This window comes from Manacus vitellinus, unplaced genomic scaffold, assembly GCF_001715985.3.
Source record: "Manacus vitellinus isolate BGI_N305 unplaced genomic scaffold, ASM171598v3 scaffold_4_pilon, whole genome shotgun sequence".
Lineage (NCBI taxonomy): Eukaryota > Metazoa > Chordata > Aves > Passeriformes > Pipridae > Manacus > Manacus vitellinus.
The window spans coordinates 24,707,839-24,726,129 of record NW_021940604.1 but is presented as its reverse complement, the minus strand read 5'-3'; positions in this window follow the sequence as shown (position 1 = coordinate 24,726,129).

The window sequence follows — 18,291 nt, the reverse complement described above, 5'->3', positions numbered from 1 at the left end:
AAAAGAGGAAATGACCAAGAATGTAAGCAGAGATAAAATTGAAATGCATACGCAACATAAACATGTCATTAACTGTGATGGAGAAAAGCTGCTTCTGTTCACATTCATGCTACTACTGCAAAACTGGGAAACCGCTTTTTTTCAGCTCTCCTTTGAAGAAAGAGAAAATATATGTACACAGTAGTTCATGAGCCTAGTAAAACCATTTAAGAAGAGCATCACAAAGCAGAGTTTCTCTACACATAAGAATCAACAAAAGAAAAACATATTTTATTGACATTTTCATTTGTAGGAATAGCAATGTAGTATGCATTCCCATTACAGTAACTATGTAAATGTTAAGGAAACTTTCCTATCTAACCATCCAGGAACCACTCTGGCAGTCACCAGGAACCACTCTGGCAGTCACACACTCACACCACCTGAGCTAGGACCAAAGCCCCTTTGCAGTGGGAGGCTCCAGTGAGCTGATGGGTGCTCTTTCTGACTACCTACACAACCCACACTCTCACAGATAGGGTTTCTTTACTGACCTAACCCTCAGTTTCCCATAGTAGAGTCTCAGACATCTGGATCCTTGAAAGAACTTAATCATGGTGCAACAGAATAACAGTTTAAGCTGGTGCCTTCGAGAAGGGACAGTGAACCAAGGAATCCCTGGGCTTTTATACCCTCACAGTCTATGTATGCCATAGTCTAGGGTCATCAGCTCCTGCTGTGTCTCCAAGTGTCCTATCACCTGGCCAGTGCCACAAGTCCCCATGCCTTTTGTTGTGCAAAGGGTGAGCACCAGTTCCAAGCCTCTTGCCTGGGGCTCCTGCCAATTCCTTCCTCGAAGAGCTCAACCTGCAACTGGCACTGCAGCTGCACCCCTAGCTACTGGCACTAATTGTATTACTCAACATAATTTTATATTGACACCAAAACTATTCAAAAATCTGCAATGGATCCAACAGATAATTCAATGTTAAATGCTAGAGAGATGCAAATGAATTTTGTCCATAGTAACAAAAACTTCATTGAAGAAAACCAAAAACAAGCGAAAGCAACCAAGTCAACCAGTAATTGCTTCAGTCCAGGAAACTGCTGTAAAACATTCAAAAAGACTTGAAAAAAAGAAGGAATAGGCTTGCCTTGAGGACAAACAGACTTCAGCTCGATTCTCTCAGTTCTGAGCTCTGCAAGAATATTTCCTCCACTGGCTATATACAATTCATTTCAATTGCCATCTCCATTCAGCTCAAGTCTCCCATTTCCATCTGCTCTTCTGGTATCTTCTGATATCACTTTTTCCATATCCTTGCTCATTTTTCCCCAGACTCATCCCCTATTTATTTTCATTCTCTCTCCAAAAGTCTGCATTCCAGCTGCACTTCTTTCCCTTTCCCTCTTCTTCCTCTGAGGGCAGCAGTAGGAGCAGCTAAGAGCAACAGTACATTCCTTCCTGACTTCACTGCCCAGCCAGTGTACCAGTCACTGCAGTATTTCAGTGTTTCCAAGAGAAACAATTTCAGGGAAGGTCTTTCTCACTTCTTCCCAACAGGTGTTGGCTATGCCACAGTTAAAGTAGGACAGAACAGGCTATGATTAATCTTTGAAAAATTTCAGCTTATGAAATTAACAAACTTCCACTTCTTTCTTTCTTTCTTTCTTTTGTGTGTGTGTGTGGCTGTTCAGATTTAGAATTTTGTTTCAAGAGATTACAAAAAAAATATTTTAGGTTATTTCTCCTCCTCATTACCTAATGTCACATTCCTAAATGCTGAAGCATACAGAATTTTCAAATTTTCTAGAATGGACAGAATAGCATGTTTCCCCAATTTTATATTATGAAAGAGGAAAATTGGTGACATGAATAGCCTTCATGTAAAGATTGAGCCCAAGTGCCTGTGATGAGGTCTAAGCTGTTCAGATCAGTATCTTCTAGTAGTATCTGTTGAACTAAGTGAAGGGCTCACCACTTGCTCTGTCTGTAAAAAAGAGAAAAAGATATGAAAACCAGCAAGAGATAAGCTAAAAGTCTATTTGCAAATAATAAGGCTCATTGGCCAATTAATTTCATAAAGACAGTTCAGAAATTTCAATCTTAAAAGCAGCCATCTTGGTCAGATAGGAAAATGCTAGAGGTGTTTGCATATTTGAAGAAAACCAAAGGAAGTTTGAGGAGACTATGATGTACTTTCTATAATTAATACACATTTCACAAGCTTATGCACAGCCTTTCACAAGACCTTTAAGCACTGGGGGTTTTATCTGGCACTGTTCAGAGAATGGTAGGAAGCTGATAAAACACTCAGTGGAATTTGCCATTCATTTATCTGTCCTTCTGTGGCCTTCAGAATTTACAATTTTCATTTTTGGGGGGCTTTCAACAATATAATTATATATGAAAAGGCTTCTCATACCACACAAGTTTCCATTATGGCATATCAGAATTAAATGAGAGGAAAAACTTTTCATTATACAGTTTTCATTGTTATTCATTCATGCATTCATGTAACAATACTGACTCAGACTTCTGTGGTGTACTCTTAAGCTTCAACAAATAGTTTATCTCTTAGTGCTTCACCCATCAGCCAATGCTAATTAAAAGGAAAGAATAGTCCTTATTCCTGTTATTCTAAATAGCAACTGATGAACTTCAAAGGTTCTGATTTTTATCAGAGCCCTTGTCAAACTTTCACATGCACTCTTAAAAGCTTTTGCTCTCTGTACAAGCCTGGAAAAGCAGCTTGGTCTTAATACAAGGCCTGTTACATTCAGAAAGGAATAATCTCAGATGCTTGTGTTAGATCATACATATTCTACAAGTGGACTACAGGACAACAGATTCTTCACAGATGTTAAGAACTGGAAATTACACATTATCATGTCAAAGTAGACCCCATTATAAGCACACATGGTATAGAACTGTATGTGATATCATCTAGATAACATGTAGAATACATGGTTTACAAGCTTATTCATACAGCCTGCAAGCACCAGTGAACTGGAACAGTCTCATCCTAGTTTTCCATATCTGACTTGAGGAATAGAAACCAAATCTGAAGACCTTTGCACAAAATGGGACTTGTTTCTATTTTTGAACCAAAACAGAAGAGCATCAAAATTAAGGCTTCAAAGTAATGAACACTGCAGCTGTCTAAAATGATGATAAAACTTTGGTGGTCTATTTTTAGTTTAACCACACACATCTATATGTAGGCATGTATTTACATCCATTTATTTACTGCTATTTAGGCATGTAACTTTCTTCATTCATTTGCAAGTTATGGCTCTGGTAAGACCAAAATTCACATCTCAATTCCTGTAATACACATACAGGTCCATGCTTCTCAGTTAATGCTGGTCTAAGAAAACCATACATAGAAAGAAAAATCAGCCAAAAGAAGTTGGATGCTAAAAATGCTATGGAATGGGGTGTAACAGAATTCTAGAGGACAGGACATTTTTCAGTGAAGCAATCCAGTCTCCAATGGTAGCCTTGCATTGTAAAGATTTGTGGCCATCCTTGTAGAAAAGTTTCATTGGTCATTTTGCCTTATGATAGGCATTACTCTTACCTTTCTAATTTCCTGTTTCTTTTACAGATACTTCTGATCACAGCACATTTTTCCAAAAAGCAAATTGAATAATGACTACATTCCAAAAATACAACAGCTTGCCAGATTTAGGAGAAGCTCATTTACACAGTTACAAGTGGGAAAGAGACCTACCTCAGCATCATCAGTAGCTGACCCAAGTTATAAACAGTAGTACGAATCAGGATAGAAACCTTATTTGTCAATAAACAAAGTAATCAGGGAAAACATTGGAAAAAAAAATAAAACTTTGGTCCAAATTCTGGACACTGACATTGCTACCTGACCTATGTTTGCTGAATGGGGAGGGAACAATACATTCTTACGACTTTGTTCATAATAAGGTGGATTGTCATCCATGCTAAACCCTTCTGGAAAATTTTTATCTTAAAATTCAGTAACATTATTTTCAAGGACATGATCTTATAAATCTTTGTTTTGGATTATGTCAAGATCCCTTTTTACAGAAGACAAGGTTGATGCCTGTTCTGACATTTTACTTTTTTAGATTTATCTACTGACCTTACATTATCTGAAAGGACAGCATGAAACACCCTAGAAATTATAGATCTAACTTGATTATGCTGTGAGTTATTTCCTTTCTTCAGGGTATATATTACACAGAGAAAGTAGAGGCCAGCACAGGTCTCCACATACTGCAGTTTTTGACAGTCTCTTTATGAAGGGGTCATTTGAACATCATGCTGTGCTGGAATTCAATTTAAGGGTAAGATAGTAGCTCAGATATGTTGATGAGATTTTGTCAGGGTTTCTTTGCTTTCTCCCATTCTTCCAGCATCTCAGTATTCGATGTTGGACATTAAATTTATTGATATGATCAGAATTTGAAGAAAGAACAACAGTTCTGGTTATTCTAGCTGCTGCCAAGCTTTCATTTCTTTTACTTTTTCAGTGGCTTGGTCGTGATCCTTTGGATTTTTACTGATGCTTCTCTTCAGAATTTTAAGCAGAACTCTGCCTGGGCCCACTGTATTTTCTTAAGCAAAATATTTTTATAATTCTTATTAATCTGAACAACTTGCTTCAAATGTGAAATTCTCGTTTTGTTATTAATTTACCATTATAGCAGACAAGAGGTCCTCTTGTGAATCCTTTCCCATCATGCTAGTTACCACTCAAGTATGCACAAAGTCCCTCTCTTTAAGTTTACGGGCAACACACAAAAGAAGATGAAGTCCTCTGAGGCTAACTTTCGCATATTTTACCTTATCCAGCTAGTCTTATAGGATTTTTTTAAGCCAGTGTAGAGGGACAGACTCTTCCATGAAGCAATTCAGAGCAAAAGCTAATTTAGGGTCTTTGAGTCAGCCTCCTTGCTCAATATCAAAGGACTAGAAACACGAGCCAGCTATGTCTGTTACTCATACTTGGATTATTTCCTGAGTCAGATTAAAATAACTATTAATAGAGCATGGGAAGTCCCTTTGGTATAGTTTCTGCCCAGAACATGGCAGTGACTCAATTTGGAAATGGTTGTCCTGTCGAAACTGAAGAGGGCCTAGCTTGAAGGCAGGAGTACAGAGCAACAGCTGACAAGTCTACCTCAATATCAAAAACATGAAAGACAATTAGAATTTAGGATAATAAATCACTTCCTGGTGGAAGAAAAAGGGAGATTTGGTGATCTAAATATTTATATTATTCAAATAAAATAATTCAAATTCAAATATTCATTTTCACATATTCCAATAGGCAATTTTTTTCAAAAGGTTCATGCTTCAAAATTTCATTCCTTAAACATTGTTTATCCTCATAAATTCATTGAGTCCTACATGAAATAGCTAATTTCAGGTAAGACAGACGGCATTCAAAGGATTTTTTTCCAGCTTTTGAAATAACCTTATTTTGGTTTGGTTTATTTATTTATTTTCTATTGACTTGAAATCAGATTCTTGAATTCTGAGAAATCAATCCAAAATTTAAAAAATATTCTTTACCAAACTCTGGTTAGGCTTTCTGAATGCTATAGTAGTATAAGTAGACAACCATCCTCCTAGCTCATCATGATCTTTTTCTGCTGGTATTCTTTTCCTGTTACCAGAAAATATGAATAGCAATATAATATGGAGACATTAAAAGAAAACTGGAGGGGAAATGATAATTAAGAAACATCATCATTTCCCTAAAAACTTAGTATGTGTAGAAGTTAGAGGAATTAGACACAATTTAATTTTTCATATAATTTATTTCATAAATCTTCTATGATTTCAGGTATCATCAAAAAATGGAAGTAAGAGGAATATAAAAACAGAAAATATATTATAAATGTACTACACAGTCATCATAAGGCAATCATTTATGTTTCAAGGCTGAAGTGAATTTTCAGTGTAAATGAGCCTAGTACAAACTTTTTTCCTGAAGATCCAGGGGGAAAAAAAGAAACCCACAAAACTATTTTTCTTTTTTAAAAAACTTTTCTTTGCAAGCTAAGCAAAGCATAACTGCCTCTGCTCAGTTTCTAAAAAAGGTATCTTGCCACGGTCCCAGGGGGGATGGGGCCGTGACACAGCACGGACGAGTCCGGAGTAAAGGTAGTGGTGCAGATGGAAGGCTTTACTGAGGTGCGCACATGAGTTCAGGCGGGGAAAGGGCTAGAACATGGAGTGGAGCATGAGACAGACTAACGGGGGGACAAATCGGGATAGGGACACAGGCAAAAGGGGGAGGAACGTGGGAGAAACCTGGTAAGGAAAAGGCGAATGGTGGCTGTCTCCTCTCTGCAGCTTCTTCACCCTATCAGAGAGGGAAGCAGGGAAGCAGGGAAGCAGGGAAGCAGGGAAGCAGGGAAGCAGGGAAGTGAGCATGCCTGGGCATGCCCGGGAAATACAAGTCCTGGGGAAACATACAATGTGTATATTTATAAACACGTAAGAACTGTAAAGTCAGTGTCATAAATTCCTTTCAATCACTGTACATCTTTTTCCACTCCTGAAATTGTTCCCATTCTGATTCCTGGTCCTCAGCAGTATCTCCAACCTTACAGCATTACTCCTTTGTTCGAGAGGCTGCAGAGTTTCTTTTATATTTCTGAAACTTTTAGCAGGTTTTGCCATGTCAAGAGGTGCAAAAAGGGAACATATCCACTTGCTCTGGAAAACATGTAAAAATCAAAACCAACCCTAGAAAAGGATAGAGTGGAACGTGAATAAACAGCACTAAGCATCCAATCTTCTTAAACAAGTAGGTAAACAAGCTCGGGGAATTAGCAAGCTTGGCAACAGTGTTTGTTGTGCTTTTAGAACTAACCTGTTATGAATAACAATGATTAGTACCACCAAAGTTGTTCAGTTTCACAGAAAATTTTTCCAGCCTCCTGTCATTAATCTTACCTGGGTTTATGACTAGCTATATTACTTGCAGCTTGGGTAGCTAAAATCCTTAATATGCAGTCTGTATGGCCAGCTTATGGTTTGTTTCCCACAGCAGAATGCATACATGAGCATGCTGTATCTCATGTGGGTTTGTTTAAAGAGAAAGAAGGAGAGATTGTGAACTGTAAGTGTCCTAGACAGTAACCTCATATTTCATATTCCCCAAGGAAAGTGTTTTCTAACCATTGCAGATGTAACAGCGCTGCTCTGTCAAATACCTGTGTAGAAATATGAATAGACTCATGTGCCACTATAAACAATTGCTTTGAAGCATAATACTACTATAATAACTGTTTACAATCACATATTTTATTTGTATGTACCAAAATAATTCTATAAAGCCCTTTGCATATTATTCTGAAATTATTTCCATACTGTCTTTCACAGACTTCATAACCATTAAATATCCTATAAGACACAGCAAACAAGGTTTTTTTTCTCTAAGATGAAAAAGCTTTTCTTTTCACTTTGCAGGCAGCACTCACTAGCTCAAAGGAAAAAAGACATTTCTCTCTGCAGCCTCAAAGGAAGAGAGCAACATGCCTGATCAATAGTAATAACTAAGAAAATAAATTATCTGTTTCATAATATTAGGCCACAGGAAGAACAGAGACAAGCACTGGGAGGGTCTCCAGCAGTGAGAAGCAGATGTGAGGTGCACAGCGTCAGGATCTGCCCATGGGGCCGTTCACTCTACTTCCCCTTTGAGCTCAGTGAAGGGTCCTGGATCATTCCCCTCTAACACAGGCAGTTAAAATACATCTAATTAATTGCATCTTTAAGTGATGATAATTAAAAAGAGTGTGTAATAAGACTGGGACGAGTAAAAATATAAACACCCTTGAGATTTACATTTGGTAGGGTCCTTTGTCTTCATCTCACTACCCCAGTTATAGGCACTGAGGGTTCTTGTACCTGCCTGTGAGATGCAGTAGTGTCCCAAATGAATATGTGTATGCACAGTATGTTTGAAAGGATTATATTGTCTATTCATCTCAGTTCTCTCCCTGCCCTTGCATACACATTCACACACAAACACAAGCAGGCAAGTCATGGTAATAAAAAAGAAACAGAAAACAAACAAAAAATCCCACAAGATTCCTGCCATAAATACATACACAGACAGGCATGATTTTACCTATCTAGATATCTATATCTAGATATAGATATAGATGTGTAGATATATAGATATATATCTACCTGTTTTCTTGGCTGGCAAATTACTTTGTTGTCTTTAAAGGCAGACAAACCAAAAGCCTAAGAGACCACCATGAAAATAGTAAGTTGATCTCTCAGTCCGAAGAGTGAGCAATAGGCCAGCAACTTGTCCAAAATATCAACATGTGTAAAAGCAATATAGTTGCTTTGGTAAAAAGTATAATAGACAGAAAGATAGACTTTTTATTTGAGATATTACAAGACCTAAAATATTCAAATTCAGTTTTCCTTTCAAAATAGTCAATAAAACTCGTGACTTCAAAAGGGGGTTGGATTATTTCAATTAATTTATACTTGAATATCAACTATAAAGTTTTTTATTTAGGTGGTCATTTGTTATACTGAATTATAAATTGAAATTTCAAACGTAGTGAAATTGATGTGGTTTATTGTACATTAAAATATAGGCAAACAAATCTATGATGAAATAATTAAGAAGTTTTCATTGTTAAGGCACATTTGCCAGCCACCTTGAGGTACAGGTTCGCAAAGGGCTGGAAAGGCAAAGCTAATCTCCTTCTTTTCCTTGCCTGAGAGGTCAACTACAGAGAGATTGGCTGGAGTTCTGCACTGACTTATGATTTTTGTGTTAGGGAAGCTTTCATGTCTGACCATCCAGGAGCCACTCTGGTAGTCACACAGTCACAACACCTGAGCTGGCACTAAGGCCCCTTCAAAACAGGCAGCTCCAGTGAGCCGATGGGTGCCCCAATGGGTGTGTGACTCTCTACACACCCCACTATGTATGCACTGTGCAATAAAATGGCAGGTGAAATTTGACAGAGCTAAACTTAAAGCTATGAATCTATGGAAAAATATGTCATAATTTAACAGATACAATGAAGGACTCTAGGTTGTGTTCAGGAGTGAGATCTCCAGGCTGTGACAGTTCCACAAAACCACTGTTCAAAAAAATGAGATAAATATTAGAAAAAACTAGAAAAGCAATTAAAAAAAAAAAAAAAAGGAAAAAAAAAAAAAAAAAAAAAAAAAAAAAAAAAAAAAGAGAGAGAGAAGCCAGATCACCACCTTATGTAGTATCCATAGCTTGCCCACACTTTGAATATTATGAATTGTTCTGATCACTTCATCTCAAAGAAGGTCTAGTTGGAGAAATCTCTGAAGATAGCAATAGCAATGAAGGAGAGCTTTGCAGTGAGGAATGAGGAACTGCTGCTTAGTGTAGGATTCTTCAGCCTGGAACAGAAACAAACTGGTTTATGGCAGAGGTTTGCAGAGCCAGGAGTGGCATGGAGAGAGCAGGAGGGACTGGCTGCTCAGTGTCTCTCCTTATACAAGAACCAGGGGCCATATCAGAAGAAGCTGGCAGGAGCCACGGTGAACAAAGGGAAAGGTTTCTTCCTGCAGTGGATAGAATTACCTCACAGTATAGTGGGTGCGTGAGGTGTTTTACCAAATAGATAAAACCCAGCAAAATCAAAAGACTTTCTAAACAGAAAATAGTTGAAATATAGGAATCTATCAAAGGGAGGTATCATATATACATATATATACATATATGCTGCTTTTATTTCGTACACGGGCCATTCCTGAAGCCCAGATTCTGGGGTAGATGTACCTTTGGTCCAAACTGGTACAGTGACTCTTATGTTCTGCATACATCTTTATTTACTTAGTGAGGGTATTACATAACTCCACTGCCAGCCCACAGGACAACACAATGTGACATTGGATACACCAGGTCCACCAAACCTAAAATGCTGCCTCCAGCCTGTGTTAGACAATCTTGATTGGGGTGACTGCTTCCCTACAAAGGGAACAGCATAAGAACAGAGTAAGCACAGCACCATTTTACCCAAAATAGTGTCCAGCAAATTGTAATTCCCTGTGTTTCCACTCACCATTGGTATTGTTGTTACTGTTGATTCATTGGGTCGTTTTTCCATCGACTTGCTCAGCCATTAAAAAGCAGCTTGGAATACTCTTAACAGCTATTATTTCATTTGATTTTGAACATTCAAAACTTCTTAGGGAATAACACACAGTTATCACTCAGTTTAAAAACAATGTCTCTATGCCTAGGTGGTCATGTACTAAAGATAAAAATCGACTATTAAACATTTTACTTTGCACAGGGGAAAGAAAGGCAGAATTTCTATGTTCTTTTGACATTTGCTTTAGTTCAACACTGGAACAATTGTGTTTTATTTGCACAAATGTAGGCAAAAAGCACATTTTACACTAGTTTTTGTAAATGTTCACACTGGCATACTGCAGGCTTCATAGTGCTTATTCTTTCAGGTTCTTCTCTGCACCCAGCCAAGCAGGAAACAGAAATATTTCCTCTAAATTCATGACCAGTCACAAACACAGGAGAGCATTTATTGGTCTTGGTTTTCACTGGCCACCGCAAAACATTTTCCTGCCATAGCATAACAGAAACTGGTGCTCACAAAGCAGTACACAGCAGCTCTGCCTGGCAGAAGCCAGCAGCTGCCTGACAGCTGGCTATATTCAGTGGTGGCAGCTAATTTTGTCATATGCATTATTCTCTGTGAGCTACTACCAGTTTATTTGGTTACGTCAACAGCGGTTAAGTTCTGCCATCAGACAAACTTTAAACAAGGTTTTCTTAGAACCAGTTCCCTTTGCAATTGGATTGGAAAGAATACCTGATAGATAGAAGTACAGTAGCTGTCACAATCAGTTAAGGCACTGGCCCATCTGGGTCAGGGTCCTGATGGTAACTATTCCCCAGGGCAGAGATTTATATCCATCATCATAAATAAGTTTGGTTTAAGTTACATGGTTTAAATGTCTAAGGCAGCAAGACTTCAGGTTGCCTTAAAAGCATGAATCAGAATCTCTGCAGAGGTAAGCTTGTCAGCCAGCCTACATCACTAACATGAAGTCTCCAGGGGCTTTAAGCTTTAACAGTGCTTTTCCACAGTATTATTATTAGCAACACAGTAACTCCAGCAGATCTCAAATAGGGCTAAATCTTATTGCCCTAACACTGTACAAAATTGTTTAAAAGGCACTCTGCACCCAGAAGCTCTTATGTCATAAATTGGTTAGAAAGACAATGAAGAGGAAGGTGGCAGCATTCCAGATGCTTATCTGAAAGCACTTCCATTTTCACAAAAAAAAATAAATCACAATAAAACAAAATTCACTTGGTGCAGGGGCTGAGATTGAGTGTTGCTGTGCACAGTTTTTTGCACTCCAGACCAAAGGGCAATATTTCACACTACACATTCTTATTGGGCTTTTTAAAAACTTTTTACCTCAAGGTCCTCTTGTAACAATAAAACAAAAACAAAACTAATTCTTTAATATGCACAAATCAAATAGCCTTGGATAATCTTATTGCTTTAACAGAATGAATTGGATTAGTAAACACAAAGCATCTTTAAATTTGCTGAGCAATACCTCCATGGAGGTAAGAGCTTTTTCCAGTGCATCATACCAGAATAATTTTTTCACTTCTAATGAGTCATTTTCACAAGCATACATGATTCAAAACCGACAGGCACTTTTGCCCTGCCACAAGTTGAATTATGGCAAAGCATGGCAGCAGAAAAGGAGCAATTTATCATAACACCCTCCTAGATGCAAGTTGAAGGAGTTGAAGGAAGAATGGCAGACCTAATATCTGCCATGGATGACCAAAGCCACCATACAGAGATTCTGAAGATATAAATATACATCAGAAAGAGCATTAAATAACATTTTATTGCATTTAGAGGGCAGATTTGAGCTTCAAGGAATTTATGATAAAAGCCAGGGTTTTACAGTGCAGTTCCAAGTGAAAAAAAAACAAAACAAGAGTTGGATACTGATTGCTGTTCCCATTAAGGTTTTGAATGGCAATTGGCAAGGATCTCAATTTGATTGCAATAGTCAACAGTTAAAACACACAGAAGACTTTGTTTACCATGTACCAACAAAGGTTATTATGAGAGGTAAGATTTTCCTCCAGGTTCAGAGTATTTTGTGCTAAAGTGACACCAACATGACTTCCCTCTGTGAATGTTCCCATACCTGAATGTTCCCATAACAAATGCTTTACAAAAGTGATTTCCCTTTGCTAAGATGACAGTTATATTTTCCGTTATGCCACCAAGCATAAGACTAATTTAGGATACAAAAAATCATCCTCTGGTGGTGTGTCTCTCTACTGCTGTGGAGGGAGACTGGATGACCTAAGACTAAATAAGATCATAGAATGGTTTGGGTTGAAAGGTATCTCTAAAGATCACCTAGTCCACCCTCCCTTCTATGGACAGGGACATCTTTCACTAGACTGGCATTCAGGATATGAGAGTGGCTGAATATAAAATTATTGTTTATAAAAAAAAAAAAAATAGACTCCAAAAATGCATTCTCCCCATGATATTTTTTTATGACAGTCCAAAGTACTAAATTGACTATTAAACATTACCTACTGTTTGTTTGACTTTGGCAAATAATTATTATGCCTATACATCCGTGCACTTTTTTACCAGCTTTTTCAAGGAATGGGTGGCAACATAGAAATCAAATGTGCAAAACAATCCAGGATGTACCCTGTGTCTCATAAAAGAATGCTGCATGAGATTACAAATTCTATCACAGTTAACTGGTAACAGTGAAGTAGTTTACCTGCATTTCTAAATGCTCTCCCAGTTTTTAAGATCCTGAAAAGAAGGAACAGATGTTGAATATATACATGCAAATGCAAATGCAAAAAAAAAAAAAAGGTAAAAAATGAAGTACCAAAAAAGTTCTGTGAAACAGAACTGTAGCAGCACTACAGAAGGGCTCCTGACATATCTGTTATGCTAGGTGTTGTGCAAAGGCACAGTCTTACAAATTCTTGGTTCAGGCAACAAAACTACAGAGCTGCAACATTCACAGAATAAAATTCATACCCTACTTGCTACTTTCTCTCCCTCCAGCTCATCAAGGCAGTTCTTTTTCAAACATTCAGATAGATGCTCATGAAGTCCAATCTTGATTTATTCAAATATGTCTAGGTGTATGGCAGATGCATAAACAAATAAGCTGTGCACATTCAAAGAATACCACTGAAGACAGCAGTCAGTTTTCTTTTTAACCTGAGTTATGCGGTGATGAAAAGAACCGAATCAGCTCAAAATGCTGGAGATAAAATGCTCAAAAATAAAGATTCAGTTCACACAGAAAAGCTACAATACTTTCAGATTTACCATTTCATGAGAAAGAGTAAGATTTCCTTTCTTGTTTTGCCACAGCAAGACATTAGTGACATTTAGAAAAAATGATCATTCTTGAACAGGGCAGTTATGTTGCAATAGAGTTTACAACATTGAGATTTATTTTGGCTTGAGGCAAAGTTAAGATTAAAGAGATGGTGCCGCTCAGAATACAAAGGCTCATAAAACACTAAGCCATTATCTTGACCTTAATATAGAATTTAGGATTCAAGATATCAGTAGTCATAATAGTCTTATACTAATTTAAAATTCAGCTGCATTTTGTCACAGTCTCCTTTTAGTTTTGATCTAAACTACCCTGAACTTAAGCTGCACAAAGTATTTATTATTTCTTTATTAGCTGCAAAATTCACAAGGTCCAAAGGTGGGAACCACCAAGTCCCTGAGAAATCCAAGAAGCAACTGCAGTATTATCCAGGCTCTCCTCTTGTGCTGCCTTTTTATTGTAGAAGGTCAATTTACAACATAATAGAAAACAGTATTACTACAATTTCAGGCTTGTCATGCAGAAATATATTTGCAGTATGTTGAAGACTGAGACAAATTTTAACACCACAACCTTGTAGTCATTAATAAAGAAGATTGCGGTCTCTGTTTGTCAATATATGTTGCTCTCACAAAGTATCAAATCAGCTTTTCCTTGAAGATGGAGGGAGTAAAATGAGTTTGCAGTGAATGCTCTTGGCTTCAAGTCTGTAAAAAACTTGCTAGAAAACTGAAACTTTTGCACCTTCTGTTTGAAGGTTACCCTCAGTCTGGCAATTTTTAAATTGCAGTGATTCGAATGTGCCAGTCAGATCCCTCAATTCACCTGTTGTAAAATTCCAGCCCTTGGAGGTGCTGGCTTATGGGATTGGCTACGAATTTTAATTTAATATAGACATAAGGTTCTTTAACCTCAAGATAGCATCAAGAGAATAAGCCATGGGCTTGTTCCCAAGGAAAATCTTTTTTATTTTGGGGGAGTAAATAAGGGGACTTGGCCAAAGTTCAAAAAGACACCATACAAGCTAGACAAAATGTTCCACCACGATACCGATTCTGCATATACTATTAATCCACAACACCTACCTCGAAATCCAGTAAACCAACACTTAAGGTAAAATCCAACCAATTCCACAACATTTAAATTGAAATCCAAATCACCCCAAGCATCAAGAAAGGAGCAAGGAAAGAGAAGCAGAGGGAGCAAGAAGAGAGAAAGAGAAAGAGGGAGAGACAGATTATATAGCTACCATTGAAATCTTGTAGAAGACCAGCTCTCACACGTCCAAGTGTCAGGGCCATGACACGAGGCAAACATATGCCTATGGTTTTATCAGCTCTGGTCCCTATGACCAACCTCTCCAGGTGGGGTCTCTGACCAACAAGCCACTCTGGGGTTCAAGCCCAGGGTGAAGGGCAGTGTCCTCACTGTCCCTGCCAGTCTGAGCAGGGTGAGGGTCTCCAGGAGGTGTGGTGTGTTACAGTTTTCCCAGGCTATTTGTGACTGACAGCTACTCGGGCTTCCCCATGTGGGCTCCAGGGGCCTGCCATGAGGGATATGACACCAGCCCACCTCTGTGAGGTTCAATCCATCCATTCCCCATCCACACAAATATACACACATACACACACACACTCTCCCCACAAGTTGGTCTGACCCAATAATAACTGGTCCTGTAGTCTCACAAAAGTAAGGACTGGGTTTTGTGGGGCAAAACTGCATAGGCAAAAGATAGTCCAGGTTTCTGAAAGAAGGAAGGATAAAAAGTAGAAAAAAGTATGTAAAGTTTCAGTAATGCAAATATAATCAACAACAAAAGCTTGGTGAAAAAGCAAACACTTACCGGGCAGTAACTCTGTTGGAGGGAAGGGACAGGGGTACATCAACCTGGAAAACCCAAGGCATCAGGATCAACAAATATTTATTCTTTTTACTTTTCCTCTGGCAGGCAAACAGTGGAAGCATTAGCACATATCTGAAATACAGACCATAGGTGACAAACAAAAAACCTTTATGATGCAACTCTCATGTAATGAGATTTGGGTTTCTAACCATAGTTGCAAGTAATAGGAATTTTGTAAGCGGGTTTTTGCTTCTTCAAGAGAAATTATGAAATTATGAAACAGAATCCCATCCACTAGTGAAAGATGCCCATATTTCTACCCTTATTCTAATAGATACAAAGCAGATGTTTCCAATAGGAATAGGAGACACTACAGTAAAGGTTTCCCAGAAGTATGTTGCTGAGAAAAAGGAGGCCACTGAATCCAGTAGCACCCAACAGCTGGTCCCTCTGGCTGACAACAATACTAATTTTCTCTTTCTCCCTTGTCAGATTGCTAGCATGATTTTGCTTTGTTGTAGTCTCATAGTGTGCTCTCCCCTCACAAATACAATCTTTTCAGGATAATGCAGTGGATCTTCAGCTTAGGGGTAACTTCTTCATCCTAAACCAAACCTTCTCAAAATATAGCCAGTGCATGTCTGTAGGGTTCAGCAACTAGAGACCCCTCTCCAGTCACAGCTTCCACCCAGGGGGCAAAAAGTCAAGTCTCCCACAGGAAGGAGAAACAGATCTGGATCATACTTTTTATTCAGCTTTAAACACCAGCAAGCTTTCAAATGTAGGAGGACATAGTTCACCCTGTTCTTCAACAGATGCATTTGCCAAATATGAGTTAGAGCAAAAGGTGTTTCTTCACTCAAGTGGTCAAGTCCAGTTCTATCTTTTTCTAGTTTTATTTTTTTATTTACGCCAATTTTTATTCACACCAGTTTTTATTCCCCTCACTACCTCTCCCACTCTATTTGTTGCAGTGCATACTTACGTACAGGAATGAAAAATTGAAGTAATTAAAGGGTCATCCAAGGATCAAAAACCCTAAGCTGCCTTTTTCAAGTTTTATTTATGTTTATTAAACTTTCTCAACTCATTTCATTATTCTTCTGCTTACCCACCCTGCCAAACACTTCTTAGATGAATAATGAAATAATTCAAATAAAAGAAAACCAGACATCTGATCCAATTTCTCTTGGCAGGCAAATAAGAAAGAGAAATACCAGCTAATTATGAGGAAAAAAAAAAGATAGACTATTGCACATCCACAAGTATTTTATAAACCTAAAGACATCACAATCTAATGACCTCTATTTCCTTCTAGATGTTCCAAGTCTTCAGAAAACTATGTGATGTATATGTATCAGGGCATAAAATCTTATTCTCCATGTGCCTTTGAGTACCTGTTCATATAAGCCTACTACAATTGATCAAATTTTAAAGACTTTGTTTTTAAATGGCCTATAAAGAACAAAGATGGAAAGTGTCAAAACTGATATCAGTAAATATTCTTCACAAAGGAAGGAAGGGAAAGTCACTATGCCTGGTTATGATGCTATTAATAAGAGATGAATACAGAAATTTCAGTATCTTTTCACAGTTTATTAGCAGACTGGTATCTGTGACAATGTTCACTCATACTTGCTACACTGTTTTATTCAAACAAACATCAGTTTTAATAAAAATGAATCTGTCTGATCTTGTCCAGTCACCTTGCCATATTTGTGGTACATAATTTTCCACACTCACCTTACAATGATGTGCCCGTTTCCTGGCAGAAACGAGTGTTGTCTTAGCACAGAGAGTAACAACATGCTTGGAGAGCTGGACTTTGGTCACTGAAAGGAGACAAGTATTTGGTAAATCCACTGTCACCTCTCAGATTAGAGTTGCATTTCTTGACCAGGGCTATGCTTCTTGACCCAGGCTATGGTCTGCAAATCATAATTAGGCTAATGAGGTTGCACACACCATTTTTATTCTATGGCAGTTGGGTAGCCCACGGGAGGGAATATCAGGTTGTGCAGCTTCAGTCAGGTAACTTGAGACAGATTACTTTATCTCTATTCAAAGGTACATGAAAAAAGGGACCATTGGAGATGTGTTTATTCCATTTTTCCCCCGAGACCCTGTCAGAGCACAGCCCCTATGGGCAATACAGATGGTTTCACAGAGGCTCCCAGCCACAACCCCTTGGAGAGTAAATCCTTTGCACTCTGCTCAAAGGAGCAGTGCTGTTGGAATCTTTCAGGCACATCTTCTAATTCTGTTGACCTCTAATTAACATCTCCATCACCATTCACCCAAATCACTGTTATAAGCAAACTGAGAAACATACTGGAGGGAAATGTACATTCCTGCTTGGGTAGATCAGTCACAGAATCACAGAACGGGCAAGGCTGGAAAGGACCACGGTGGGTCATCTGGTCCAGCCTCTCTGCTCAAGAGGGGTCATCCTAGAGCACATTGCACAAAATTGCATCCAGACAGAATCAGTGGAATATTGGAAAAAACCCTCCCCCTTTATCTGCCTATCTGAGTAATGAAGTCACTGTAGAGCTTGTGAGACAAAAACAATTCTTTCTTCTCTCAGCAACTCTTTCAGACATGATTTTTTTCAATGCCCAAGTATAATATAACTTTTGAGTTGATTATACCATGTTTACATCCAAGAAGGGTTGGTTTTAGTGCATTGTATTAGGATTGGGGGAAAAAAACACCATGAAACATACACAATCATGTTAAATTGATTACAGTATCATAAACTGTGAAGTGTATTTCTGACATTTCACTGATATAAACAACTGGGCTTTGGCTATACATATATCGGCATACTCCTGAAAAAGCTGGCAGCCCACGGCTTGGACAGGGACACTCTGTGCTGGGTTAGGAACTGGCTGGAGGGCTGGGCTCAGAGGGTGGTGGTGAACGGTGCTGCATCCAGTTGGCGACCAGTCACTAGTGATGTCTCCCAGGGATCAGTGTTGGGCCCAGTTCTGTTTAATATCTTTATTGATGATCTGGATGAGGGGATTGAATGTACCATCAGCAAATTTGCAGATGACACTAAGCTGGGGGG